Source organism: Microtus oregoni, unplaced genomic scaffold, assembly GCF_018167655.1.
Source record: "Microtus oregoni isolate MIOR12 unplaced genomic scaffold, Mior012 000045F_ref0000178, whole genome shotgun sequence".
Lineage (NCBI taxonomy): Eukaryota > Metazoa > Chordata > Mammalia > Rodentia > Cricetidae > Microtus > Microtus oregoni.
The window spans coordinates 1,271,772-1,288,047 of record NW_024543219.1 but is presented as its reverse complement, the minus strand read 5'-3'; the positions used below and the strand labels follow the sequence as shown (position 1 = coordinate 1,288,047).

At 44.8% G+C, this 16,276-nt stretch overlaps 1 protein-coding gene across 3 annotated transcripts in view; it reads right to left on the bottom strand.

Moving 5' to 3' along the window:
• Atp8a2 (ATPase phospholipid transporting 8A2) overlaps positions 1-16,276 on the bottom strand; it is a 537,082-nt gene that overhangs the window by 411,343 nt on the left and 109,463 nt on the right. The gene's annotated exons all lie outside the window — the stretch shown is intronic.

Genomic DNA, 16,276 nt, shown 5'->3' with positions numbered 1-16,276 from the left:
ATCTGGGAGCTACATGCAAAGAGTAACACATGTGAAAAGCAGTTCAGTGAAGCCCCGTGCACATGACATGCTGTGGATTCACCCACACCTAAAGAGCTTCCATTCCCCGTCCTTTGCTCAGACTTTGGCTTCGCCTGGCCACCCTCTCCCTTCACCCTGTAGCCTTCTAATGAGTGATCTTTCTCTCATCTCATCCCAGTTACATCATTAGCTTCCATTAAATTTAGTCAAATTCGACAGCGCCCTTCTGCCTTCAAACCCACAGTGGTTATTCTCAGATCATGTTGCCTCTGCTTTGATTCAGACATCAGTCCTCTGCGTTCATAGATTGGAAGGAAACTGTATCTGTACTGAACAATACAGGCTTTTCCATTGTAATTCTCTAACAGGCATACTATAATGATGAGTGCCATGGCATTTGTATTGCACTGAGATATAATCTGATCATCCTCTCAATGTAATGCAAAAAAGCATGGGAGGAAGTGTGTGGGTTCTATGCACAAGCAATTGCATTTATAGAAAGGACTAACAGCCATAGATTTTCATATCTCAGGAGGTCTGGAATGAATCCTGACTGGATACTGAGGGATGACACTATTTCTCTGTGCCCCAGAAGAGGTTACTGGAACAGGGAAAATGTGCACTTTACCTATGTTTGTTCCCCATCATAGGACATAGCAGTTAATGAACAAGGAAGTAAACTGAACCAAAGAGAAAATGAGAGCCAGAGTGACTCCAGGCCTGCTCTCTGAAAGTATGACCCTAAGCCTACTATTTCCTTTATTTGGTTATTTTTATGTATTGTTTATTTTTATGTGTTGGCTGTTGAAACAAGGTCTCATGTTGGTGAGGGTACTCTCAAATTCACTTTGTAGCTAAGGTGACCTTGAATTCTTGATTCTCCTGCCTCCACCTCTTAAGTGCTAAGACTAAAGGTTCTAAACCTATTGTTGAGTATAGTCATGCAAGGTATAGCAGGTTCCAAATGCACACACCAGAAGAACCAAAGCAGAGGGGCCAAAACCCAAGAGACAGCATATTCAGGATGTTGTGAACTGCTGTCGGCCCTGACAGCAACTGAGGCCAGAGCAACAGAGCAAAAGCCAGGCTGACAATTCAGAACTACAACACATTCTTACTTTCAAGGTTCCCAGAGGGAAGAAAAGAAAAAAAAAAGAACTGGTAGTTGAAAGTAATTATCAGTTTACAAAGCACAAAAGCTCACACCAGTAAGGTAAAACTATAGAAAGCACCTGATTATACATTAGAACCTAGAATTCCATCTGTGTGACAAATGCACACAGTGCACAGACATGCACACACAAGTACACACACATACATACGGATCTAGCAAATGACTCTTTCGAGGTTGAACACCTTCCACTTCAGCAGAGTTCTGAGTATGTTTCAGGAGCCCATACCACGAAGGTGGAGAGCTGGGAAGGACAGGAGTGCTCCTCACACCAATAAAAACAGGAAATATTGCTGGATACAGGAAAAAAGAGCCAGTGGTTTTCTCCTGAGGCAGAATGAGCAAGGCCAGCAACCCATTCCTCTAGGAGAGAATCACTGTGTGGCATTGGATATGATTATTTATAAAATTATATAAATAAATAACTCAGTACACACTTGTCTCTCTGGTGCACAGAGGAGATATTCTAGGTCCCTCCGAAGACACCAAATCCAGCTTTCACGAGAGGCCAGTGCTGTTGGTCCAGGGACCATGGTTGCAGGAGTGGGGTTTTAGAGAAGCTCCCAAGAAGGCAGGGTAGTTCACACTTCCCATCTGGATGTAGTCCAGCTGTGGAATTCACATTGTGAGATTTTACAATGTGAGGGGAACAGAGTGGCAGGGGCTTTAGCAGCCAGGTGTCAGGAGAAAGACCATCTATAATGCTGACCGTGCACATGAAGAGCTGCTGGCTGCACTGGCTCCCCAGAACAAGAAAGGCTGGGACTGATAACTATGAGTTTCACCAGTGGCTCAAAGTGTGAGTTCCCCCCGAAGAAGCCTCCAGAAACCTGCCTGTTGAACCGGCTTAGCACGCATCTCCCAACCGTGAATAGTAAATCCACTAGAACCTTGAAAGCAGCCATACCACCTCTTCTCTTGTAGACATGCAGAACACACATCTATCTGCTCAACAGTAAAGGTGTCATTTAATAGCCACCGAGAGAGTAGAAGGCCAAACTGAAGTCCGCATAAGATGCTGGTTTAATGTACAGACTGATGTTTCAGGTCCATGTTCTGGGAGCCCCACATCCTCCCAGTTCCCTGGAAGACACCATCCCATCTCCTCTTGAGGATGCTTGTTTTGCAGAGTGGAGGTGAAACCCAGTGGAACGCACTCTCCTAACATGCTCAAGGCCTGGGTTTGAATCCTAGGACAACCAAACCAAGCTGCTACCAAACCAAACCACAGTGTGGCTCAGCAATTCCACAAGCATGATAACACACTCCCATAAGCCTAGCACTAGGGAGGCCAAGGTCAAAGATCAAGAGTTCATGGCCAAGTTAAGCTGCACAGTAAGTCAACAGGTCAAAAATTGACAGGGAAGGAAGAGACAAATGGGGAAAGGAGAAAGGGAGGGGAGGGCAAGGAAAGGAGGAGGAGGGGAAGTCACTAAGGGGTTGTAGACTACCAAGATTTGAAGGGAAAAAAGAAGACAATATTAAATGTCCTAAGAATTTATGCATGTCTTTCTATAAGTTTATTTATTCTTTTTTTTTTAAATTTTTTTATTTATTTATTATGCATACAATATTCTGTTGGTGTGTATGTCTGCAGGCCAGAAGAGGGCACCAGACCTCATTACTGATGGTTGTGAGCCACCATGTGGTTGCTGGAAATTGAACTCAGGACCTTTGGAAGAGCAGACAATGCTCTTAACCTCTGAGCCATCTCTCCAGCCCAAGTTTATTTATTCTTAATTCATTTATTATTTATTCATTTTATGGTGATGAAGATTAACAGGTTCTATTGAAGTGCTCAGTTCTAACTGAAGCACTCCTGTTAGTCTCCCACATACACACAGGATTGGGCATAAAATCAAAGTATGCGGTCTGAATTCTCATACCTATGCGTATTCTCATAGACAAAAGTTGCCCCCATCCTTTAAGAGAGAAGCCTCTCTGACAATGAACAGCGATGAATGCAGACTTGTGGCTGCCCAAGATGCTGAGAATAAGTGAAAGCTGTGAGCTCACCCCTAAAGGAGTCATTTTCACCTCCCCGTCTAAGGTCCAGGAAGCACTGCAGAAGAGGAGGCAGGAAGTGCATGCGAGCTAGAAGATAGGAGTTAAGAGCCGTGGAAGGCTATTCTCTAGACCAGTGATTCTCAACCGGCGGGTTGCAATCCCCTTGCGGATGGCATATCAGATATTTACATCACGATACATAACAGTAGTAGAATTACAGTTATGAATTAGCAACAAAATAATTCTATGGTTGGGGGTCACCACAACATGAGGAACTGTATCAAATGGTCTCATCATTAGGAAGGCTGAGAACCACTGCTCTAGACTCACACAACCATGGCAATCATTAGCTCACAATAACTATGCTCTCTCCCACTGGGTTCACATAGGGCTAGCCCTGGCAACGATCGGTCACAAAAGAAGGAGGGGCTCACAGTGCTGGCTATTGATAGATTCTGGAAGGGAATCGCTGCCTTGAGTTGTGTCCTAATTGCCCTGGTTAAACTCAGCAGATCCCAAAATCAAACAGGTAGACATGAACATGGAAGGTAATGTATGGAGAGGGGGCAGGGAGATGACAGAGTTGCTGGAAATGACTATGCAATGAGACAACTGAGTTAAAAGCCAGGATGTGGCATATTGTGTGCATGCAACAGGGCCAGGGACATTGGTTCCAAAACTGGGCCCCAAGTTCAGTTAAACAGCTTTTCTACGCCCTCTTTTTCCCCCATAGAAGTCTAGGGTGACATACATTTTGATTGGATAACTTAGTTTGCTTAAAAGGATTTGTCGAAGTACCCTACAGAAGCAGAAACTTTTCCCCCCGAGCAGCAAATTTGCCATAAGCCATTTATAGGGCAGAGTGGAGGAAGGAGTTTAGTTACGCATGAGTCAGGGTAAGATTTACAAGGGTGCTAGCCTGCTGCAAAGGTTGATAATTGTACTATAACACGTGTTTTCTAAAGATACAAAGCTATAAAAAACATATTTGCAAAGAGAAAAAAACAATTAGACATTGGGCTTCTTGCTAGTAACACAGACAGCTAGAGAAACACGCCAGATTTTTATAACCCAGCCAGACTGCACTGTATTCTACACATTTCGCGCTCTTAGGAAGCTCCTTACTGTACCAGGGGCATCAACAGAACTGGATAGCAATTACTGACTTACTGAATCACTGCACACTGCCTATAAATTGAAGAATCCCAATGAACACCATAAATAAGTATTGCAAACAATTACTTTTTTTTTTAAAGAAAGAAAACATACATTTCAGCCAAAACCTGGGGATATAACCCAGGAAAGTCTTGCAATAACCACTTTAGAACATCGCTCTACAGTGACCAATCTGTCTAGTGAGGAGCTTGCTGGTGTAAACATACAGACCACTTGACAGCATTACTTCCAAAATACAGAGAAGAGCCAGCGTGAAACAGCGCTAGAGGGCTCCCCTGGCATGTCAAGGACCAGGTTCCATGCCTAGCACTGCAAAAATAAAATAACATACAAATATAGAGAGGATGGATAGTATAAATATATAGAGATATTAATATGCAAAAATTGTTGAAGCTGAAAGGTGAGGATGGGAAAATGAGTTAAACTACAAAAGAAGGAACCACGACCCACCACTTCACCATTTAGCACTAAGGTCGGTAAGTTGGATCTTCATTTGTTAAAGAAGTCCACGAAGACAATTTCTAAACTTAATTTTTAAAAACTTACAGGGAAGGACAGTGTGGCTCGGAGGCAGAATACTTTCTCAGCACATGTAAGGCTTTGGGTTCCGTCCTCAGCACAATGATTATAATACACACACATTCGAATATGTGCACACACATGCAGGAAAACTATATTTTTGATTCTAATTTTGAAGTGCGATAGAAACCAACAGAAAAAATCAAGACAGAGTCCAAAGTGGTTGCTTCTAGAAGGGTATTCCAAATGAAGATTTTAAGTTGACTTCCATGATAAGTCCAACCGCTTGAACTTTTAACCACCTGTATATGCTTTTTTCATACTAATTTTATATCATCTGTGAAGAATTAAAGAGTCTCCAGATAGAATTAGGAAGGAACAGTTGTTCTTGGAGTAATTTCAGAATGACCACACCTCCGCGGCTGTTATTAGAAGATGATGTCGGGCTAAAGACCAGCTTGTTGTTCTGCTGCTTCCACCACAGAATGGTCTGGCAGTTCTTCCCATCCATATCTTCCCATCAGCACCCAACAACCACTTCCTCTGGCCAGCAGCCATGGAGGAGCCCCAGGCTCACGGATGGAAGGGGGAGAATCCTGGCCAGTTCCACAAGGGCCTGGCCGGCATTAGCTCTCTAATACACATTTGGATAAACTTTCTCGTCATCCTTCTTGGAGGTGAGCTGGTTGGACTTCAGCTCCAGGCTCCCTTCCCTGCTCCTCTACCCTTTCACCCCTGCTCCCCACAATACACAGACACACAGACACAGACACACACACACACACACACACACACACACACAGAGAGAGAGAGAGAGAGAGAGAGAGAGAGAGAGAGAGAGAGAGAGAGAGAAGCCTTCTCCTGAAGTGGAAGTACTAGTCCTTACGACGTTTTCTGGCTCCTTTCATCCTCTGCCAAATTCCCGTGACATTTTTCTTCCTTCTTTTCATCAAACCACATCCTCCTTTTCTGAGCCAACAGCCCAAGGGGTCATCTACTCCAGCAAGCTTTTCTCCATTCAGGTCAAGGCAAAATGTACAGTGTGTATCAACTCACCCATGTCAACATAGCGTTAATGAGACAGCGAGGGGGCCAGGCAGACAGACGGTCTGCAGAAGTAGCTTCTTTTCTTATGTGGCTATCTCTAAGATGGCCACATCAAACATCCTCTTTAGCGCCTCTCTGTGCCTTATAGCCTAAGAGGACTCTGCAGACAGACCAACAGCACAGTGCCCTCTGCTGGCCAGCGCTACAACAGCACGTGGTTCAACACCACACTGCAGTGTGGCTCAGCAATTCCACAAATCCTCCTAGACAGGATGCTTAAGGCACTACTTCAGTGGTTCCCAACCTGTGGGTGGGTCATGACCACATTAGGCTCAAATGACCCTTTCATAGCGTTCACATATCAGATATCCAGCATACCAGGTGTTTACACTACAATTCATAACAGTAACAAAATTACAGCTATGAAATAATTTTATGGTTAGGGTCACCACAACGTGAGGAACTGTATTAAAGGGTTGCAGCGTTAGAAAGGTTGAGAACTACAGTACTTGAATGTCTCCATATGCTTTGTTCTTATCCATCCACTGATGGATACTTTGTACAAAAACAACATGCTAGCCATTCCTACAACATTCTATTGACCTTTTCATTTAACATACTGTAATGTAAAAACCCAGGACTATATTCTGATTTTGTGGGTCCTGGATGCAATTGCACATACAGAAGTGGGTGTGATCGTGAACAGCTCACAGCACAATGCAAATACTCATGAGAGATTTCCTCGCAATATTATAAAGATCCTTGCAAGTCCTTCTTTATAATGGTTACATATTCTATAATTTACCGTGATTCTATCATGAACATGGCTTTATTATACATCACAAAATGTAGTCATATTCCATTTGTGTTTTAACAAATAAAGCTTGCCTGAAGATCAGAGTGCAAAGTTAAGCCACTAGAGGCCAGGTAGTGGTGGCATACACTTTTAATCCCAGTACCCAGGGGACAGACAGATCTCTGTTAGTTCAAGGTCACTCTGGGCTACACAAAATTATCCAGTCTAAAAGAGAAACAGAGCTCACACAAAGGTGACCCAAACACTTGGGATCACACACCTTTAATCCCAGCACTAGAGAGGTGGAGACAGGAGTGATATGGCTGGGCAGAGAGAGAAATATACGATGGGAGGAGACAAGGACTTAACACAGTCTGAGGAGCAGTGTAGTCTGAGAAAGCAGTCTGAGGACAGAATCGCCCCTCTGGTCTGAGCATTGGCAGAGGTAAGAACTCTCTAGTGGCTGGCTGCTCTATTTCTCTTATCTGTTAGCTTTTGCCCCCTGATAGCTGACTCCGAGTTGTTAATTATTAAGACCAACTAGAATTCATTTTATACAATAAATACTTGCCCTCATATACTCATGTATTTTTGTGAGCATAATTCCATAAAACACATTACCCAAAGGAGGATTAACGACTCCAAAGGGAATGTGGCATCTTAAAAGTAGCAAGTCACTTTCCTAAGTTCTAACTAATACGTTTCTGTTCCCAGAGGATTACAGTAGAGAACATCCCCAAATATTTTGAACGTCATACTTTACACAGGAGAAACTCAACTGCTATTTTGTGTCTCTGTCCTGTGATGCTGGGGACTCGGGATCTGAGCATAGCAGACACGTCTAACTGGAGTGGATGGAAGCATTTACTATACATTCTTATACAATAGCCTGCAGGCAATAGCTGTCAGTAGTTTTCTTTACAGTGCTGAGTTTCATGTCAGTAATGTATCAAGTTACAGAGTTGTTTCTTGATCATTATTAAAGTCAAACATGTCTTCATAAGTCTAGGGCATATGGTTTTCCCCCAGTATCATTTCCTCATACATTTTACTCATTTCACCCTCTCTATCTGTGTGTGTGTGTGTGTGTGTGTGTGTGTGTGTGTGTGTGCATTTGCATGCATGCACTTGTGTATGGAGGCCAGAGCAAGATTTCAGGTGTCAGCTATGGAGAGACAGACTGACCTCACACCTTCTCCAAGGTCCTGATGAACAGATGAAGTGAACTTCAGCTCTATGCCATTATCTAGGCTAAGACTTGGCCATGCCTGTTTGGGGATGGAGCCAGACCTTCACGAGTAAAGGCTGTGATTTCTGGGGAGCCAGCTCTTCCTTTGGGCTGCCGTCCTCAGGTAACTTTTTCTGAGATATCTCATCTTCTCTTCGTCAGCATTGTCTGATTTAACTCTGTTGACCTTGGCCATCTCCCTATTCCCTGGAAACAATATATATAATGCCATACTTCTTAACAAACTCGTTAGGCATAAATGTAGGGCAAGGGGACACCTGGAGCAGGAAACCAACCAATCACTGAGCATCCTGGCTCTGAAACCAGAGTCAGTGAAAGAAACACCCCCTGTATTTGAGACCTAAGCCAGGAAAGAAACACCTTTATCTCTGAGCCCAGGACCAGAGTCATGCCCTGACTCTGAAACTAGTGTCAAATAAACACACTTTGTCCCTAGAATCAGAACCAGTGAAAGAAATATGCCCTAGTCCTAAGATTAGAGTCAAAAAGCTAAAAAGGAGGGCTAGAGAGATGGGTCAGCAGTTAAGAGCACTGTCTGTTCTTCCACAGGACTGGGGTTCAATTCCCAGCACCTACATGACAGCTAACAACTGTCTGTAACTCCAGTTTCTGATACCTTCACACCAATCCACATAAAATAAAGTTAAATAAAATTATATAAAAAAAAGCTAAAAAGGACCAGTGAAAGAAAAATGAAGGCAGAGCCATCTCTGCTCCTGACCAACTAAACTGACCAATCCCTGAGCAGGAAAAAACTAACCAATCCCCCTTTTCCCTGGGAAAACTCTGCCCCAAAGAAGCCCTATATAAAACCAGGCGGTGGTGGCACAAGTCTTTAATCCCAGCACTCAGGAAGCAGAGGCAGACAGATCTCTGTGCGTTCAAGGCCAGCCTGGTCTACAAGAGCTAGTTTCCAGGGCAGGCTCCAAAGCTACAGAGAAACCTGGTCTTAGGAGAAAGAGAGAGAGAGAGAGAGAGAGAGAGAGAGAGAGAGAGAGAGAGAAAGAAGAAGAAGAAGAAGAAGAAGGAGGAGGAGGAGGAGGAGGAGGAGGAGGAGGAGGAAGAGCAGGAGGAGGAAGAGCAGGAGGAGGAAGAGCAGGAGGAGGAAGAGCAGGAGGAGGAAGAGCAGGAGGAGGAGGAGAAGCAGTCCTATATAAGCCTCTCTGCCCCTTCTGCCCCTTCAGTTAAAGGCTGCCATGAGGGGCAGCCACTCTCCTGGACTCCTCCTTCCCAAATAAATCTCTCTCAAAAGAATCTTGGATGATGACCTTCATTTGCCAGCACAGACTAGAAGAACCGGTCTGGGATGTCCCTTAGGGGATTGAGCTGAAAAACCTTGCTGAGACACTCCCTAGGGAGCCTCATCAAGACGATCCTCCACTGTACCCCAGTTCAGGTAGCCTGACTTCCCAATAGTCAGGACACCTGTCCTCCAGGGCCGAGCTGTCCTATAGCGGCTCCAGCCTCCAGAGCTGTCCTACTTGGCTTCCTCATAAGTCAGGATATCTCTGTAACACTACAACTGTAACACATTTCCCTACAATACATCCTCAGATTACCCAAGACCACCTTATCTGAGATCACAGCTGTTGCTTTTGGTCTTCTTTATTCCTCAATCTCCAGTCCTCCCACTTACCATCTGGGACCCCTAGTCCTACAGGTACAGATTGGTCAGCTCTTGAACTTCAACCCTGCTGGCTGGTTTTCCTACTGCTGAGAAAAGCAATCATCAGTCTTATCTGGCTGCAAACCCTCTAAGCCATGACGATGACCAGCCTGACAAGACACACCCACTAGCCTGACAAGACACACCCACTCAAGCATCAATGGCACAGCTGTGGTGGAAGTAATCAACCACTTTACAAGTGGATCCAACTCCTTCAGGGGAACCCATACCTGGCACAGTTATGAGACCTGGAACCTAGGTCCAGGTGGGTTAGAGGCCCTAGGGGACCATCTACTACTGTTGCTCTACTAAAGGAACATTGAATTAAACTGACACCCACTGGTTTATCACTGTACCCATAGACTAGTGCAGCTCTCAAACCTTAGCAGAGAATGTCTTACTCAGCAGATAGAAATTAATACAGAGACTCACAATTGGTCACGGTGCATAAAACAAGAGACAGTGGAGTATTCATCCCTAATGGGGCATCTATAACCTACTCTCTTCTGTCCAAAGCTCAGCAATCGTTGCGGTCGAGGAGGCAAAACAGAGGTGGCGGATGACAGCGAGGGAACAGTGTTTCCAAACACAGCAGAGTAGCTGCATGTGTGAATTCACAGAGGTCATGAAAGCAAGCACAAGACTTTTGAAAAATTAAGCCAAAAAAAAAAAAAAAAACAAATCCCAGCATAGGAAGGAAAGCCCTACCCCAAGCTAAGAAGTTACTGACAATTGATAGCTACCAGTAAAGAGAAAGTTGGTTTTTTATAAGTGTGTGATCCCTGGCAGATCTAACATGCTCTAGTGGACAGCCATGCACGCAAGAGTCCATGGGAAACACTAACTGTACTGGATGAGTTTTTTAAAAAAGACTCAAATTTGGGGGGGGTAGGATGGGGTGTATCTGAGAAGAGATGAGGAGGTATACAAATGATCAAAGTACAAGGTGTAAAATCCTCAAGGAATTAATAAATTACGCATTAAAATTCTTTATTCCATAAATGTGTGTGTGTTTGTATGTTCTTCAATTGCCTGTCTATGGTTAGTGTCAGTTTTTAATCATGAAACAAAATTTGGGGTTGGACATCATGACTATATGAAAGTGTCTCCATTCTAAGCTTCTCCTGAGAGCCCCTTAAAGCCATACACCACATGCTTTGCGCTAAAGCAGAGCCTCAGAAGACAGGGCTCCTAACACTGCCAAGTCATCATTTTGGTAATACACACCTGGAGTTTTTCTATAACTTTCTACACGAAGATTAATGATTCCAATTACTACTAATGAAAAACTCATTAATCTAAAGATAAATCCATAGTATTTGCCCAACAGTTTGCTCACTTTTCCAAGGCAAAACAGATTCTATGACTCAAAAGGGAAAATCTTTGTTTACTGAAAGTCAGTGACAATAACGACTCCAAAATGTTTCTGGAAAGCAAACAATGAAGACACATAAATTAGACAAAGGCACAAATGCTCTGCTAGAACAAAAGAAGTTCTTCACCAGAAACTGAATTATCTCCCTAGACAAGAGACTCCTGTAACTCCACTAACACAGGCACAAATGCTCTGCTAGAACAAAAGAAGTTCTTCACCAGAAACTAAATTATCTCCCTAAACAAGAGACTCCTGTAACTCCACTAACACAGCGAGTTACTTTCACTCCCTGACTCTGTAGGGTCAGGAGACCCAGTGCTGGCATGAGTGACAATGTCCCAGACTTCTCTACTGCATCACAATAGCCTGAGCGGGTCCTCGATTGATTCCTGGCTGTAGCCCCACAGAATGGAAAGCAGAGGATGTCACACTTCTCTCTGGGCGTCCTCAAGCTTTCTCAGCTCACGTGCTGTAGGCCCTGATCCAACCCCACAGCCATGTCTAGTTTTGAGTGTTCTTCACGAGGCACACTTGGAACACAATTGCTCAGGAGTCCCTGTTACAACGCCTTCCCAAGACAACATGTCTCCTGGATATGGCCTCCCTGCTCTATTTATAGAATAGTCCCCAGTGCATCCCCAGAGGGAGTCAGTGTTGAGTGCCAAGGTGAACAGGGACCTCTGTATGTGCTGCGTAGACAGAAAAAGAAACAACAAGAAAATATTTGTCATCTCCCCTCAAGTGAGTCTAATTGAATTAGAAAATAATCAAAACATTTAGGAATAGGAACAAGAAATCTCTTGATGGAGAGATGGCTCAGAAGTTTAGAGTGTTTGCTCCTCTTTCAGAGGACCCAGGTTCAGTTCCCAGCACCCACATCAGTTAGCTAACAACCACCCATAACTCCAGGGTATTCTTGCCTCCTGGCCTCCATGGGCAATGCAGACATGTACATATGCACCACACACATACACATGCATACACACATGCACACACGCATGCACACACTCACTCACAATGCATACACTACACTGCTCACCCTCTCTGGGTGTCACCATCATACATCACAGTTCTTTGACTGCGGGTGCTACGTCAGCTTGACATTTTCCTAACATTTTCCTCTATACATCACCCTACAGGAGGGTGAGATAGGCATTCTTCAACTTATGTCTGTCCAACCTGAACTAAGAGCCACTTTCGTTCGAATCTAGTCTCCTTTAGGTAGTAGAAACATGATCAGATGTTCACTGAAAGTAGTGGACATCAATATTTAACAGTAAAACCATTTTTTAATGATATCAAGTTGCAATAAGGCTGGACGCCTAAAGATTTCTGGAGATACTCAGCCATTTTTCCCATAGTTTATCACTTCCAAGGCTACTCTGGCTAGTTAGACGTTCCCATCACCACCATCTCCCAATTCATTTCCAACAGAATAGTGCCATATTCAAAACCACTCTAGGACCCAAGAACAGCTAGTGTTGGAGAACATGCTGTATGCTGGATTCTTGACCCAGGACCTGGGTCAGCGTGACCCACGGCATCACACACACCACCTGCTCAGCTCAGAGGTACTTATCCCTTGGCATCCCAAAGCCCAAGCTTACAATCAAGCATGAAATGTCTCAATCTGCCTTCTCTTAGGTCATTCCCTCTATGCACTGATTTGGAGGAGGACCCTGTATGTGAGTTTCTCAGCATTCGGATCTCAGTATTTTTCTGCTGGCAGGTCATGGTTGCCACAAACCAGGCTTCTGGATTTGCTATGAGACACTGGATGGGTTATTCAGCCATTCCAGGTCTTGGTTTCCGTATCTGATAATAAAAAATTATCAAGTAAGTTAACAGAAATACAGCCCTTATATCTGGGATGTAGTGGGTCTCAGCAAAGGTTAGATCTTACTCCATATTTAAACCGCTGATGAGAGAGAGGGAGGGAGGGAGAGAGGAGAGAGAGAGAGAGAGAGAGAGAGAGAGAGAGAGAGAGATTGGGGACAGAAGGACAGAACCCAGGGCCTTGCACACACCAAGAAAGTATCCTTACACTGAGCTTCCTGCCCTGCTCCGAATTTTTACTTCAAAACCTTTTCAGATGAGACAATTACTCTTTACCTTGCACCCAGATCCTTGTGTCCCGGCATCCTCTGAGGTCAGCTAAGGTAGGAAATTAACCAAGCTACGGCACACACTCAGCCAGTCTCACAACCAGAAGGGGAAGCCTGTTAGGTTTTCACCATCCACACAATAAAGAGCAGTTTCTGGAGACTGAATCAGTCTCGTCACTGGAGACTCCGTGGTAACCAGAGACGGACACTCACTGTGCAGCAGGAAATCACTGAACAGCACCCAGCTTTCCAATCTCTTTCCAGGATGGGGGCGTTAGAGGTAAAATTTCAAATGCTAATAATGGCAGTCACCCATCTACAAGGCAGGCAAGAGCCCAAACAGAACACTTAGACGTGTGGCCTGATCAGCAATGCCTCTCTCCTGAAGACAGCATGGGGGACCCCAAACTTTACCTGTCGTTATTTCTCAGTGTGCTGGGGATGAAACTCAGGGCCTTACTCACGCTGGGCAAGCACTCTGCCATTGGGCAATAACACAATTCCCCTTCTGACTTTGGGACCTAACACAGAGCAAGGCACCCAACCGTCAACCTGTGTTCAGAGTGAGTGTCCATATGAGTGGATGGACCAGCCAACAACTGTGATAGCCAAGTGCCAAAGGATAGAGACTTCATTGCTATTTTCATGAGGCAAAGGAGACCAGGAAGAAGCAACAGTCTCAATTACAGATAACGGTTTAACTGACTTCACAGTCCGGCAATTCCTCCCATTTGAGGAATAGTCATAATTTATATTCCACAAAAAATTACTTCACTTTCACACCTGAAAGGGTTTTATCTACTCAAATTTGGTAGAGATAATTCAATTTTTATCCAGCTTCTTAAACTTCTAATTTCCCTAAGTAGTCAAGATAGCTCATTAGGCAAAAATCAGCCCTAAAACTAGCCATTCTACAGAGGTGTTAAGTCATCCTAACATGCAGCTCCTGTACTCAGTTCCTCTAGGTTCAGTTCCGTTTACAAGGACATGAAGCTGCAGAGCCCACACGCCTTACAGAAAGACAGTTCCCTCCCATCACTTTAAACACACGGTATTCTCTGGATGACACGCACAGCCTGTCTCAGACTGCAAAGTATTCTCAGAACATGAGACTAACACACGCCAGTCATTTTATTGTACACCTCAGCCCAACCTCACATGGGGAACATGCACCTGCCGGAAGTGACCAATTACCTGTGGGATCCAGAGCCCACCCGGGACAGGGTCAGGACTTACCCTATGATGCCTTTAGCTCTACCTTTTCCACACCAGGCTAACCAAACTTAAACAATGCTCGAGGGAGGCCTCAGTACAGGAGACCAAAACAAAAGCTCACACCGACAGGTTCTAACATCAGTCCTGGGTGTCCATCCTTCCGGAACCTCGGATGCAAACAAATAAACAAGGGGGTGGCTAGAAACTTAGGTTAGGGGGCTTGCTGCTGTCAGAGAGAGCCAGAGCTCAGTTCACAGCACCCACACAGGGCAGCTCCCAAGCACCAGAAATTCCAGCTCCAGGAGCTCCGACGCCCTCTTCCGGTCCGCAAGGATATGTGCACTCATATGTACAGCCCCACACATAATTACAAATAAAATAAATAATAAGATATATTTTGGGAAATGTACATGTACTGAACATACAGAGACATTCTTACTCTTACTTGGACAATACAGTGGTTGTCACCTCACTGAGAGGGGACAGAAGTTGCTGCAGGATATGCATAGGTTCTGCGTGCGTACTGAGCCATTTTACTCTTGGGCCTTGAGCCTCCTCGGGTTTTGGCATCTGAGTGCATCCTGGTACCAGTCTGCCATGAATAGCAAGGGACAACTATACTGAGAGTTACACTTTCCCAGTCCCAGTGAGGTTGTTACAGATTCAACCACACACACACACACACACACACACACACACACACACACAAAATCCATGAATGCAAAAGTGCTCAGTTCATATCTTCATACAGTGCTCGGTTCTACTGGTGTCTGGCTCTGAGAAGAAATGCTCCCTCTGGTTAGAAGTTTTAAAACCCTGTGTTTTGTTTATCTTCTCAAAGCAGAATTTGGAGGGCAGGTGAATGGATATCACTGTATCTGTCAATCATAAGTCATATGCCCTCCCAGTTTACTGATGAGGCATTTCCTGAAACCGAGCATCCTAGGCTTTCTCTGAGCATTTTGTCACCATGTGGATAAAATGTTTTTGTATCCATTACCTCAGGTTCAAAAGTCCCCTGGTTCCACACTCCTCATTTCTCTAGTGAAGAAGTTGAGACCCACTGAGAATGTGTTGCCACCTGCTTTTCCAAGTGTCTATAAGTACAGCTGTCCCTGTCCAGAGTTTAACACAAACAAACAGCAAAAACAATTTCTGCCTCCAGGACGCCTTAAATTTGGGGTTCCAAAAATGCCAGTTGGTAGTGGCACACGCCTTTAATCCCAGCACTCTGGAGGCAGAGACAGACTGATCTCTGTTGAGTTTGAGGCCAGCCTGATCTACAGAGCTAGTTCCAGGACAGCTGAGGCTGTTACACCCTGTCTCAAAACAAACAAACAAACAAACATACATACAAACAATTTAGGTTCAAAATAAGCCAGAATCAGTGAGAGGGGAGGGATGAGGTTGTGAAGGTCGTGATGGGGACGGGGCAGGTGGGGCTGAGTCCAGCATACCAGTTCACTCCTCTTCTACAGAATGGAGGCTCTTGGCTTTTGCTTACCCCTCTGTCTCCTCTTCGCAGTTATTCAAACCATTCATTATAAGACTGCCCTTGTGGGGCTGTTGAGCACACACACTCTCATTCCCTCCACCAGGCTGCCGCTTCCAAAGAAATAAAAAGCAGGGCCATGGACCCTCTTGGTGACTCCATGGGGGGACACCGGGCGTGTTGTCTGTGGGGAGTGATGACCTGTGTGCAGGTGTGTGTGAGGTCCTAGTGGATGCAGTGCTCAGGCCGAGAAGACAGGATCGGGCCCTGTGTGCAGATGTGTGTGAGGTTCTAGTGGATGCAGTGCTCAGGCAAAGAAGACAGGATCGGGCCCTGTGTGCAGATGTGTGTGAGGTCCTAGTGGATGCAGTGCTCAGGCCAAGACAGACAGGATCGGGCCCTGTGTGCAAAGGACTTAGATCCAGGGGGAAACCCTG